General features: G+C 40.7%; 1 protein-coding gene across 4 annotated transcripts in view; it reads left to right on the plus strand.

Moving 5' to 3' along the window:
- The window catches only part of LOC139576142 (DNA-binding protein RFX7-like), a 51,333-nt gene that overhangs the window by 12,161 nt on the left and 25,609 nt on the right, over positions 1-13,563 (plus strand). The gene's annotated exons all lie outside the window — the stretch shown is intronic.

The raw sequence follows: 13,563 nt of genomic DNA on the forward strand, positions 1-13,563 counted from the left end.
AAACTGAGTTTAAGTGTATTTGGCTAAGGTGTATGTAAACTTCTGACTTCAACTGTACATATCGATACATGTCGGTGAATCGTTACATTCCTAATAATTATGCATTTCTGTATTGTACAGAACAGGGACCCATGTTTCATTCTGTTATTAGGTGTTAATCCACTTCACATCATAGTTGAAACTTCATTCTTTCTGCTGTCTTTTGAATTGTAAATCAGACCAGATTAAGAGTTTTTGGAGAACTTGGTCATAAAAACTGAGGAACATTTTACTGTAATTTTACTAAATGTGTTTTTGTAACATTGTCAGTGGAAATTGTGGAACGTAGTACTTGTGCATAGATTTTTATGGTTTGTTTATTAACTGTGCAATCAATGGTTTTTCTTTGGCATGAATATTAAGGTGAAAAATCTGTCTCAGCATCATTCTGTTACCATGGAATTGCCCTAATGTTACCTACAGGTTACAGTCCTGAATGGTGCACATTACACTTGACTGGGTGAGTACAGCTAAATGTTAGTACAGCCGAGTGATAGATGATACCTTTGATCTACATTTGGAGATCTGGCACAAAAGTAAATGCTGCCTCCCATGGAAAAGATCTGTCCTTGGCTTGGTTCTGGTGGTGCTGGACTGCCCTTTGGAAAGTTACGATGAGAGCTTTGCATGTCTCGCGAGTCAGTGGGAGACTGAGGATTATGATGTCAACGTTGTAAACAGAATTCCCCACGGGGTTGGTGGGGTTATGGGTAGGTGGCGCACAATTGGCCCAGCTTCGTCCGGGTTAGCGGAGGGTTTGGCCGCCAGGGATGTCCTTGTCCCATCGCGCACTAGTGATTCCTGTCGCGGGCCGGGCATAATGCACGCTGACACTGTCGCCAGGTGTACGGTGTTTCCTCCGACACATTGGTGAGCTGTCTTCCGGGTTAAGTGGGCATTGTGGCAAGAAGCAGTGCGGCTTGGTTGGGTTGTGTTTCGGAGGTTGCACTGCTCTCGAACTTCACCTCTCCAGAGTCCGTACGGGAGTGGAAGCGACGAGACAAGACTGTAACTACCAATTGGATACCACAAAATTGGAGAGATAAAGGGGTTTAAAAAAGTGTTGGTCCTATGAAACAAAAGATCCCAGAAATGTTCAAGACGCACAAAAAGCTTGTTTCTCTGAAATGTTATGCACAAATGTATATCCCAGTTAGTGAGCATTTCTCCTTTGCTAAGATAATCAATGCAGCTGACATTTGTGGCATATCAAGAAGTTGATTTAACAGCATGATCTTTACACTGTGCTGGGGCCAATAAAAGGCCACCTAAATGTGCAGTTTTGTCACAACACAATGCCACAGATGTTTTGAGGGAGTGTACAATTGGCATGGTGACTTCAGGAATGTCCACCAGAGCTGTTGCCAGATAATTTCTCTACCGTAAGCAGCATCCAACATCGTTTTAGAGAATTTTGCAGTACGTCCAACTGGCCTCACAACCGCAGACCACATGTGTGGCAATGTATGGGCAAGCGGTTTTCTGATGTCAACGTTGTAAACAGAATTCCCCATGGTGGCGGTGGGGTTATGGTATGGGCAGGCATAAGCTACAGACAACGAACACAATTGCAATTTGAATCCATTGAGATACAGTGACTAGAGCTGCCTGCTTTTTCATGACTCTTTTCTTCTTTTGGCCAGAAATACAAAATCTTAGGAGAGAGTGGGATTTGAATTTTCAATTGTTTCCTTGTGAACCAGCAGAGGGGGTTGTCTGAGTAACACGGAACCCAAACCGGCTATGCGTGTGTGCAAATTTATTTTGTCCCCCCACACCAAACGCGATCACGACACGCAGGTTAACTTCTCTGCGCTACGGATCCCTTTTACGGGATCATTTTCCTAAACAACCGCTAGAATTGCAGGTTGCCAAGTGCATAAATATTACTAAAAATATTTATAATCGTGCAATCACAAGTGAAATATACCAAAACACACCTATCGTGTCAGATTTTGAAAATATATTTTACAGCGAAAGAAATCTAAGCTTTTGTGAGTGTAGCTTTCAATGCTACAACAGTTAGCCTTATATTAGCTTGGTTAGCTTGGTCACGAAAGTAAGAAAAGCAATAAAATGAATTGCTTACCTTTGATAATCTTCGGATGTTTCCACTCACGAGACTCCCAGTTACACAACAAATGTTATTTTTGTTCGATAAATATTACTTTTATCACAAAAAAAACGCCATTTGGGTTGCGCATTATGTTGAGAACACAAATTACAAAAAGTATCCGTAATGGTCGTAGAAACATGTCAAATGTTTTTTATAATCAATCCTCAGGTTGTTTTTAACAAACATACTCGATAATATTTCAAACGGACCATAACCTATTCTTTAACCTCTAACGAGTCACAACCCCGGATCCGGGATCCCCCCCCATCAAAAAAGCTGACTAGCATAGCCTAGCCTAAAGCCACAGGGATATCATATAATCAAATGTTCATGAAATCACAAGTCCAAGACACCAAATGAAAGATACAGATCTTGTGAATCCAGCCATCATTTCCGATTTTTTAAAATGTTTTACAGGGAAGACACTATGTAAATCTATTAGCTAACCACGATAGCAAAAGACAACTTTTTTTTCTCCACCATTTTTTTACTCCATCAGTAGCTATCACTAATTCGACTAAATAAAGATATATATAGCCACTAACCAAGAAACAACTTCATAAGATGACAGTCTGATAAAACATATGCTATACCATAAATATGTTTTTAGAAAAATGTGCATATTTCAGGTATAAATCACAGTTCTACATTGCAGCTGCAATCTGAAATAGCGTTGGAAGCAGCCGGAATAATTACAGAGACCGACGTCAATTACCAAAATACTCATCCTAAAACATTTCTGAAATATACACAGCATACAGCAAATGAAAGCCCAACATCTTGTGAATCCAGCCATCATTTCTGATTTTTAAAATGTTTTACAGGGAAGACACAATATGTAAATCTATTAGCTAACCACGTTAGCAAAAGACACCACTTTTTTTACTCCACCACTTTTTTACTCCATCAGTAGCTATCACTAATTCGACTAAATAAAGATATATATAGCCACTAACCAAGAAACAACTTCATAAGATGACAGTCTGATAACATATTTATGGTATAGCATATGTTTTTTTAGAAAAATGTGCATTTTTCAGGTATAAATCACAGTTTACCATTGCAGCCACTATCACAAAACTCACCCAAAGCGACTAGAATAACTACAGAGAGCAACGTGTATTACCTAATTACTCATCTTAAAACATTTCTGAAAAATACACAGCGTACAGCAAATGAAAGCCCAACATCTTGTGAATCCAGACAATATTTCAGATTTTCTAAGTGTTTTACAGCGAAAACACAATATATTGTTATATTAGCATACCACATGAGCTAACCACCCCAGCATTGATTCGAGGCAAAAAGCGCGATAACGTTATCACCACCAAAATATATAAATTTTCACTAACCTTCTCAGAATTCTTCAGATGACAGTCCTGTAACATCATATTACACAATGCATATAGAGTTTGTTCGAAAATGTGCATATTTAGCATCACAAATCGTGGTTATGCTATGTAATCAGTCAACATGGCATGCATTCTGGCCGGCGCCATCTTGGAAGGGCACCCAAGTTTACGATTATTTATCGATTAGATTGGCTAAAAAAATACAGGTTGGACAGCTAATGAAAGATGCATTGGTTATTAATGCAACCGCTGATTTAGATTTTTAAAATTAACGTTACTAGACATACAGTGTGCGTTACAGCCAGACTAGTGCCGCAATATTGGCCGAAAAATGCGTTTACATTTTTCCACATAAATACGGAATAAAATCATATAGTTCTTACTTTTGGACGAGCTTCCATCAGAATCTTGGGCAAGGTGTCCTTTTGTCCAAAAGAATCGTTGCTTTGTTGTAAAACGTCCACTTCAACTTCGGAACTAGCAGCTAACAGTAGCTACGTGGCACACACATGTCCAAATCCTCAAACGCAATACTACGAAAATTCCGAAAATAGCAATATACTCGCATAAACTGATATAAATCGGTTTCAAATAACTTCGTTATGATGTTTCTAACACCTATACCGAATTAAATTACAGACGGACATATCTAAGGCCGATAACTGAGCGTTTCAAAATGCAATCCTGGGGTCTTGCGTTGCGTAATGGCGGAAGTCGAAAAGGGAGCGCACCTCGTTCCTTGCCCTTTTATAAGCTCTGAGAAATACGTAGAAACACCATTCCACTTCTCATTGGTTACTGACATCCAGGGGAAGGCGGGTGCAGTTCATTTCGATCCATAGGGCACACACAGAGCTTAAAACTGATCCGAGATCAGAGCCTAGTTTTCAGACCTACAGATTTTCGCTGTAGAAAGAGTTCTGGTTCACCCACAGACATAATTCAAACGGTTTTAGAAACTAGAGATTGTTTTCTATCCAATAGTAATAATAATATGCATATTGTACGAGCAAGAATTGAGTACGAGGCAGTTTAATTTGGAGACGCAAAATGTCGAAGTTGAAACAGCACCCCCTGTAGTGACAAAAGAGAAAAACGGAAAATGGTGAGCCCCTCTGTCGCGCGCAGGAAATATTCAGAGGACACTTGACTACTTTTGAAAAATGTCGCTCATTTTTCAAAATAAAAGCCTGAAACTGTCTAAAGCCTGGTCACAGCCTGAGGAAGCCATTGGAAAAGGAATCTGGTTGATACCCCTTTAAATGGAGGTTAGACGGGCCAGGAAACACAGTTTTTTAAAATCACTTCCGGGTTACATTTTCTCAGGGTTTCGCTTGCAGATTAAGTATTGTTATACTCCCAGACAATATTTTGTCAGTTTTGGAAACTTTGGAGTGTTTTCTATCGTAATCTGTAAATTATATGCATATTCTACGATCTGGGACAGAGATAATGTCTGTTTACGTTGGGCACGTTATTTTAAAAAAATTAAATAATAATAATTCTGACCCCTAGGGCTAAGAAGTTAAAATATCAAAACAAACTCTGAACCAATTACATTAATTTGGGGACAGGTCGAAAAGCATTAAACCTTTATGGCAATTTAGCTAGCTAGCTTGCACTTGCTAACTAATTTGTCCTATTTAGCTAGATTGCTGTTGCGAGCTAATTTGTCCTGGGATATAAACATTGAGTTGTTATTTTACCTGAAATGCTCAAGGTCCTCTACTCCGACAATTAATCCACACACAAAACGGTCAAACGAATCGTTTCTAGTCATCTCTCCTCCTTCTAGGCTTTTTCTTCTCTTGACTTTATATTGGATCGACAACTTACATAACTTAGGTGCATTACCTCCACCGACGTCGTTCGTCTTTCAGTCACCCACGTGGGTATAACCAATGAGGAGATGGCACGTGGGTACCTACTTCTATAACCTAATGAGGAGATGGGAGAGGCAGGACTTGCAGCGCGATCTGCGTCAGAAATAGAACAGGCTTCTATTTTAGCCCGTGGCAATGCAGATGTTCTTTGGCGCGCGCAATAATTGAATAATATAGATTTCTAAATTTATTTTGCAACGCACGCGACCGGTATAGTCAGCCTGTAAGATACAGTACATCGAATTCAAATTTAAGCAAATAAGTCTGCAATACATTAGATTAGTTCAATCTGCCATTTAATTGACCTTTTTACTGATTCACGTTCAGTGTGGCTGTTATGCTGTGTGATTGAGTTGTCTGATAGTACATTTGAAGTTTGAGCATGACAGGTTTACAATTTGGTATTACATTAGCTCACTACATTGGAATAGTCTTGTCGCCTGATGATTTATGCAAACACATTGTGGCATTAAATTTACAATTTTGTGTCTGTTAATGAAATTAAAATGGAGCTGAATGTAGCATTTGAATTGATTCCAACGTTGTCTTCTCTCGCTGTCTGTCTGTAAGGACTGGGGGAGGCAGTGTTTATCAGAATAGGATGGGGAAACAGGATAGAATTGGAAGGAGGGGAGGAAATCCAAACACAATGAGGATCGTCTTCAAAGAGAATTAAAAATTAGCTTCACCACTGGCAAACATGAGGCGGTTTTTAGGAGTGCAGAATTTTCTAGAAATTTTCACCGCTACTGTCGTAGGTAGAATTTCTTTGTCGTCTTGGAGGTCCTTAATTGCGTTTTGGTGCGGTTTCTATATCTTGAGTGAAATTTCCTGTCTATTTTTGTAGGGAATGCAATCGTAAGATGTTTTTCCATTTTTACACTAGTCAGAATTTTATTATCAGATTTGTTTTTGCCAGATTACTGAATGACTGTGTTTGGATGGGCCCACAAACAATCCCTTGCATTTTGGTTAGCCCTTAAACTAACAAATAAAGGAGTAAATTTAGCTATGTGGTGAGGACCCCTTAATGGATTCATTCCCGCCAAGCATGATACGATACTGTTTCCTTTCCCCCTCATTTTCACCTTCCTCTCAAGGAACTTTTGGAATTCAGTTTAGAATTGGTTTGTGCTTGGAGTGAATTTGATACAAACCTGCGAAGCAACAGAATAAGCATTGTGGCTTGATTTCCGTGAACACAGCAGATTATTTGAAGATTAGATAGGCCTGTAAATTCAAAGGCAACAGAAGAACATTTAACTAATGTCAGGTATGTCAATTGAAAATGTGTTAAGGGTAATTTTTTGTTTCTGGCTCTGTGCTTGAAGGACATTTTATTAGTTTATTTAAGTGCATGCACATTGAGGAGGTAGGCCTACTATCTAGAGAAAAGTTTATTTTTTTCTCATTTTATGTGTGTATGCCTTGTCCTGATACGCACATTCTACCCTTTCCTTGTTGTTGAACTTGTTATTTAAAAAATGTATGCAGTCTTGTTAGGGCTGTCCCCGACTTTAAAAAATCTTCATCGACCGAGAGTCGTCTGTTCTTTTGACCAGTCATTTCTGACTGGAAAGTTCTGTTACTGAAATCCCTCATTTGTTTAGGAAAACATTCCCTTTTCCCTTAACCCTTGCTCTCTTTATGTGATACATGTATGCATCGCAATACATAGAACAATAGGGCATGACCTATAGCATATCATCACATCAATAAATTGGTTATAGCAAACTCCGATCACCATAACACATATGACAGCAAAATGGATGCAGAGGATGTGACAAACTCTAAATGGGGGAATGTTTGTTTACTGGTTGCTCAGGAGGTAAATGGAAAATCAGATGTGTGGAATACAATTTGACTAGTTGTGGAAAATACTGGAGATCAAGAGACGCCACTAAATAAAGTATAAGAGTAGCCGAGAGTATGTTGTAATGTTTTATTTTTTTGTAAAGCCTTTTATTACAGGAAAGACTTAAAACAGTCACATATGTTTGTGAATGCAATTGCCAAAATTGAACGGTTTATTTATTGTTTGCAGCAAATTTTTCAAGGGTTGCTTTGTTTTATTTTATAACTAAAATGCTTGATTGTATTTCAAATCATGAATGGCTCGTGTGATGACATGAATGATTGATTGATACAGTAGCCTAAATACAGTGCATTCGGAAAGTATTCAGACCCCTTGTCTTCCACATTTTTGTTACGTTACAGCCTTATTCTAAAATGGATTAAATTGAGGGGAAAAAGCAATCTATACACAATACCCCATAATGACACAGCAAAAATACATTTTTCAAATGTATTAAAAATACAAAACTGATCACAATTATTCAGACCCTTTACTTTGACCCACCTTTGGCGGTGATAACAGCCTTGAGTCTTAGGTATGACGCTACAAGCTTGGCACACCTGTATTTGGGGAGTTTCTCCCATTTCTTCTCTGCAGATCCTCTCACGCTCTGTCAAGTTGGATGGGGAGCGTCACTGCACAGCTATTTTCAGGTGTCTCAGGACATTCATAGATTTGTCCCAAAGCCACCACTGCGTTGTCTTGGCTGTGTGCTTAGGGCCGTTGTCCTGTTGGAAGGTGAACCTTCGCCCCAGTCTGAAGTCTTGAGCGCTCTGGAGCAGGTTTTCATCAAGGATCTCTCTGTACTTTGCTCCGTTCATCTTACCCTCGATCCTGACTAGTCTCCCAGTCCCTGCCGCTGAAAAAAGTAATAAGTATTATTATTTGTATTTATTTTTTTATAAATGTAACCTTTTATTTAACTGGGACGAGTTTGTAACCACCAAGACATCTTCCATTTAAGAATTGGAGTCCACTGTGTTCTTGGAACTTCAGTGCTGCAGAAATGTTTTGGTACCCTTCCCCAGATCTGTGCCTCGACACAATCCTGTCTCGGAGCTCTACGGACAATTCCTTGGACCTAATGGCTTGGTTTTTGCTCTGACATGTACTGTCAACTGTGTGACCTTTTATATAGACAGGTGTGTGCCTTTTTCAAATCATGTCCAATCAATTGAATTTTCCAATCAAGTTGTAGAAACATCTCAAGGATGATCAATGGAAACAGGATGCATATAGCAAAAGGTCTGAATACTTATGTAAATAAGGTAATACTGTTTTTTTATTAATAAATTAGCAACATTTTCTTAACCTGTTCGCTTTGTCATTATGGGGTGTTGTGTGTAGATTGATGAAAACAATTAATTTAATAAATTTCAGAATAAGGCTGTAACGTAGCAAATTGTGAAAAAAGTATGCGGTCTGAATACTTCCCGAATGCACTGTAAGTATTTAAATATAGGTAAGTTATGGTATTAAGACTAAACAGGATGCTCTCTTAGGCCTACAGCGCGATCGATGGTGGTTCTACAAGGCTGCTATACTACGCCTTATGATAATGACATTACTTATTATTATAATGATGATTACATAATAGTAATAATAATGAGATCAAGAAAAGGAAGATTATTATAATTGATCTGAAAATTTAATTATAAGTAATACCAAAGATGCTGTTCTAACAAAAAAAGTGTAAAGCCTTTATTACAAGATAGCAAATATTTAAAAAAACAGCCCAATTTGTGAAATTGTCTAATTGTCCGACATGTTGTGGTTGCGTGACGCTTGGCGCTCACGGAATCAGTAGGCTATTTAAACAAACGCTCAAATATGCAACAGAAGCAGGATTTCGTATTTCTATAGATTATATATGGATGATTTTATAAAGCCAGGCACATTTAACAGTTAGGCTATTGATTATAGACCTAATTAGGTTGGTTTATTAATGTTGCACCATTGTCCTTAACCATATACAATTTCAGTAGCACATGTTTTAGAGTGAATGACTGTTACGGCCTGGCCTGCACAATGGATTAGTCCACTCAGACACGCAAATCAGACAGTTGTCTTGTACACCATGTTTTTAGTGTTTGCTACTGCTCAACTAAAGAAATCTCGGTCGACCAACAGCCTATCGACTAAATGAGGTCAGCCCTAAATCTTCCTAATTTAATGCAGTTGGGAGATCCAAAACATTCCTATGCTTGGGCGTATTTGCACACTCAAACAAGGTGCCAGTTAAAAGGGAGGAAGGTGTGTAGAAGATTATGCTTTCAGCACCCGATTGTACTTTCTATATATATATATACACTGCTCAAAAAAATAAAGGGAACACTAAAATAACACATCCTAGATCTGAATGAATGAAATATTCTTATTAAATACTTTTTTCTTTACATAGTTGAATGTGCTGACAACAAAATCACACAAACGATCAATGTAAATCAAATTTATCAACCCATGGAGGTCTGGATTTGGAGTCACACTCAAAACTAAAGTGGAAAACCACACTACAGGCTGATCCAACTTTGATGTAATGTCCTTAAAACAAGTCAAAATGAGGCTCAGTAGTGTGTGTGTGTCCTCCACGTGCCTGTATGACCTCCCTACAACGCCTGGGCATGCTCCTGATGAGTTGGCGGATGGTCTCCTGAGGGATCTCCTCCCAGACCTGAACTAAAGCATCCGCCAACTCCTGGACAGTCTGTGGTGCAACGTGGCGTTGGTGGATGGAGCGAGACATGATGTCCCAGATGTGCTCAATTGGATTCAGGTCTGGGGAACGGGCGGGCCAGTCCATAGCATCAATGCCTTCCTCTTGCAGGAACTGCTGACACACTCCAGCCACATGAGGTCTAGCATTGTCTTGCATTAGGAGGAACCCAGGGCCAACCGCATCAGCATATGGTCTCACAGGGGGTCTGAGGATCTCATCTCGGTACCTAATGGCAGTCAGGCTACCTCTGGCGAGCACATGGAGGGCTGTGCGGCCCCCCCAAAGAAATGCCACCCCACACCATGACTGACCCACCGCCAAACCGGTCATGCTGGAGGATGTTGCAGGCAGCAGAACGTTCTCCACGGCGTCTCCAGACTCTGTCACGTCTGTCACATGTGCTCAGCGTGAACCTGCTTTCATCTGTGAAGAGCACAGGGCGCCAGTGGCGAATTTGCCAATCTTGGTGTTCTCTGGCAAATGCCAAACGTCCTGCACGGTGTTGGGCTGTAAGCACATCCCCCACCTATGGACGTCGGGCCCTCATACCACCCTCATGGAGTCTGTTTCTGACCGTTTGAGCAGACACATGCACATTTGTGGCCTGCTGGAGGTCATTTTGCAGGGCTCTGGCAGTGCTCCACCTGCTCCTCCTTGCACAAAGGCGGAGGTAGCGGTCCTGCTGCTGGGTTGTTGCCCTCCTACGGCCTCCTCCACGTCTCCTGATGTACTGGCCTGTCTCCTGGTAGCGCCTCCATGCTCTGGACACTACGCTGACAGACACAGCAAACCTTCTTGCCACAGCTCGCATTGATGTGCCATCCTGGATGAGCTGCACTACCTGAGCCACTTGTGTGGGTTGTAGACTCCGTCTCATGCTACCACTAGAGTGAAAGCACCGCCAGCATTCAAAAGTGACCAAAACATCAGCCAGGAAGCATAGGAACTGAGAAGTGGTCTGTGGTCACCACCTGCAGAACCACTCCTTTATTGGAGGTGTCTTGCTAATTGCCTATAATTTCCACCTTTTGTCTATTCCATTTGCACAACAGCATGTGAAATTTATTGTCAATCAGTGTTGCTTCCTAAGTGGACACTTTGATTTCACAGAAGTGTGATTGACTTGGAGTTACATTGTGTTGTTTAAGTGTTCCCTTTTTTTTTTTTAGAGCAGTGTATATATATATATATATATTGTGTTGTTTAAGTGTTCCCTTTTTTTTTTTTAGAGCAGTGTATATATATATATATATATATATGATTGTACTTTCTTATATATATATTTTTTTTTTTGGGGGGGGGGGGGGTAGAGCTGTACACTGAAATTCAGTTAAGCCCATACTCACTGAGTTTTCACCAGCCATGAGACCGTCTGTGTCCTGAAAAAACCTCTGTGTGTAAATGGTGACTTTCAACGTTTGACTGACTCTGGAGTGGAGTGAGGTCTCAAGTCTTTGGTGGTAGCTCTATTTAACAGTTGACCTACTGTCTTTAAATCTCTGAAAGTTATGTTAGATCTGATTTATAGGCCAGTTGTCTACTTATGAACTTTAACTCCCAGTTGTACTATTCATTTGAAACTCTTTGAACTGTAGTGGGCTGTATCTGCTCCACACTCAATTTGGTGGCTGTTCTGATGGTATGTCAGGCTTCAGTTTAAAATATTCACCATCACCACTCTAGTGGAAGAGTATGAGATCAGAGATGTTCAACAGGGTTGGATGTCTGCTCGCCGTTGGAGGGTTTACCCACGTTGATAATTCAGAATAGCACAGCTTTGGTACTCCAGCCTTCCCCAGTGTCAGGCTACTGTCTGCGGTTGCTGAGGTTTAGAGGTGAATGTCAGGCAATCCTCTTTCTCCCTGAAGCAGCCAAATTGAGGCAGGGTGGTGGACAGTGAGCAGCCATGGCTGCCCCTTTCTGGCGCCTCTGACTGTTGTTTACGTTCAGTAGGGGGAGTGCAGGACGGGCCAGCTGGGGGGGGGGGGTCTGCTCTGCTGCCTTTGGAAATCAGGGTGCTTTTCAGGAAAAAACAATACACAGTCCCTATTAATGTAACATTTTAGGTTTAGTGTTTATTATTTCATATCATATTACCAGTTATCGTTTTTGAATGTCGATTTGTGTTTTGACTTAGGTTCTTATCTCTCTCAACGTTTCAGAGTGATTTATTAAAAGGCTGAAATTAGACCTGTTGTGTGGTAGATGTAGGCACATTAGTTGTTGATCATTCAAGGGTTTCTGAACTGGGTAGCTAAGGGTAATTCAATACATGCAGCAGTTAGCTGCTTAGTGCAGAAAGGTTGTTGTGAGAGACAAAATCCTGCAAATATATACAATCAATCATGTAAATCTCAAGCTGTGGTGGTTGGTGCATGCCACTAAACGAATTAGATCAGACATGTTGAAGTTTACCTAGTGCAGTTTGGATATAGATGAATTAGGCCAACATAGGCAGGGTGAGTGGGTTCATCACTCAGAGCTGAACTAGTCTACTGCCAGCCCAGGGTTCAACAGGATGTGTTTAGAAACCAGACTTCCTCAGTAGGTACATTGCATGGCAATGGGTCCATGTTTCACATGAAAGTCACCAAACTCAGAATTTAGGGACAGGAAGGGATGGCTGTTCTATAGGAACACAAACTCTGACCCACAGGAATGTTTTTTTAATTTATAATAATGTCAGAGGAATCTGTGCCATTTTTATACTGCAGGTTGATTTACCCCTAAACCCCCTTTGTAATGCCAGTCATCAACATTATTGTGTACCCTGCCAAGTGAGGTTCTAGTCCAGACTAAGTGATTCTAGGCAGAGCTTGTTAAGTCATGCTCAGTCAGGGGCTCTGTGTGACCAGAATTTGGGGTATAATTGCTGCAGAACATTTAAAACTGGAGTGATGTGCTGTAAGGAGCTGGCAGGGAGAATCTAAATCCTGTCTTCCCCTTTCCCGCTCTCCACAGCAACAATGACTTAACGAGGCGCTCTCTCGGGACCTGCCTGGCCTTACCTAGAAACAGCATAATGAGAGGAACCTGGCAGACCTGCTTATTATCAACACTGAGAAATCCTGGCATCACCTAGTAACAGTCCATTAAAGCTTACTTTCTCTGTCACCGCTAATAACAGTCTCCTGATTCTGCCCTGCCCCGAGTAACCTAGTAACAGCCCCTCAGTCTGACCTGGCCCCATATCACACAGCAACAACCTGACATCTGAACCTGACCTTTACTTTTACTTAACAAATAAGTAAGTCCTAGATTCTGCCCCTTCATTGTAGTAGATGATCAAATAGGGCCAGCCTGCCTCATTATGACCAGTTCTTGCATTGATTCTTAGTAGTATGAGAGGCCATTGCATGAGAGCCAAGTTACCATCTCCTACTGTGTTATCCAGGTAGACTGACTTGAAAGTGGGCGGAGCCACACAGAGAGGGATTTACCATGTTGTTCAATTGGAGAAGTGTCATGGACCACGCACCTCTTGAGCTGCAGAATGTGTAGTCACACACACACACACACACTGAGAGTGAGAGAATTATTTACAATTCTGCATCTCTCAACCTTTTGAGTTGTGTTGTGGTTCACACCAATATCTTGGCCTT

The sequence above is a fragment of the Salvelinus alpinus genome, chromosome 5 (genome assembly GCF_045679555.1).
Source record: "Salvelinus alpinus chromosome 5, SLU_Salpinus.1, whole genome shotgun sequence".
NCBI classification, from domain to species: domain Eukaryota; kingdom Metazoa; phylum Chordata; class Actinopteri; order Salmoniformes; family Salmonidae; genus Salvelinus; species Salvelinus alpinus.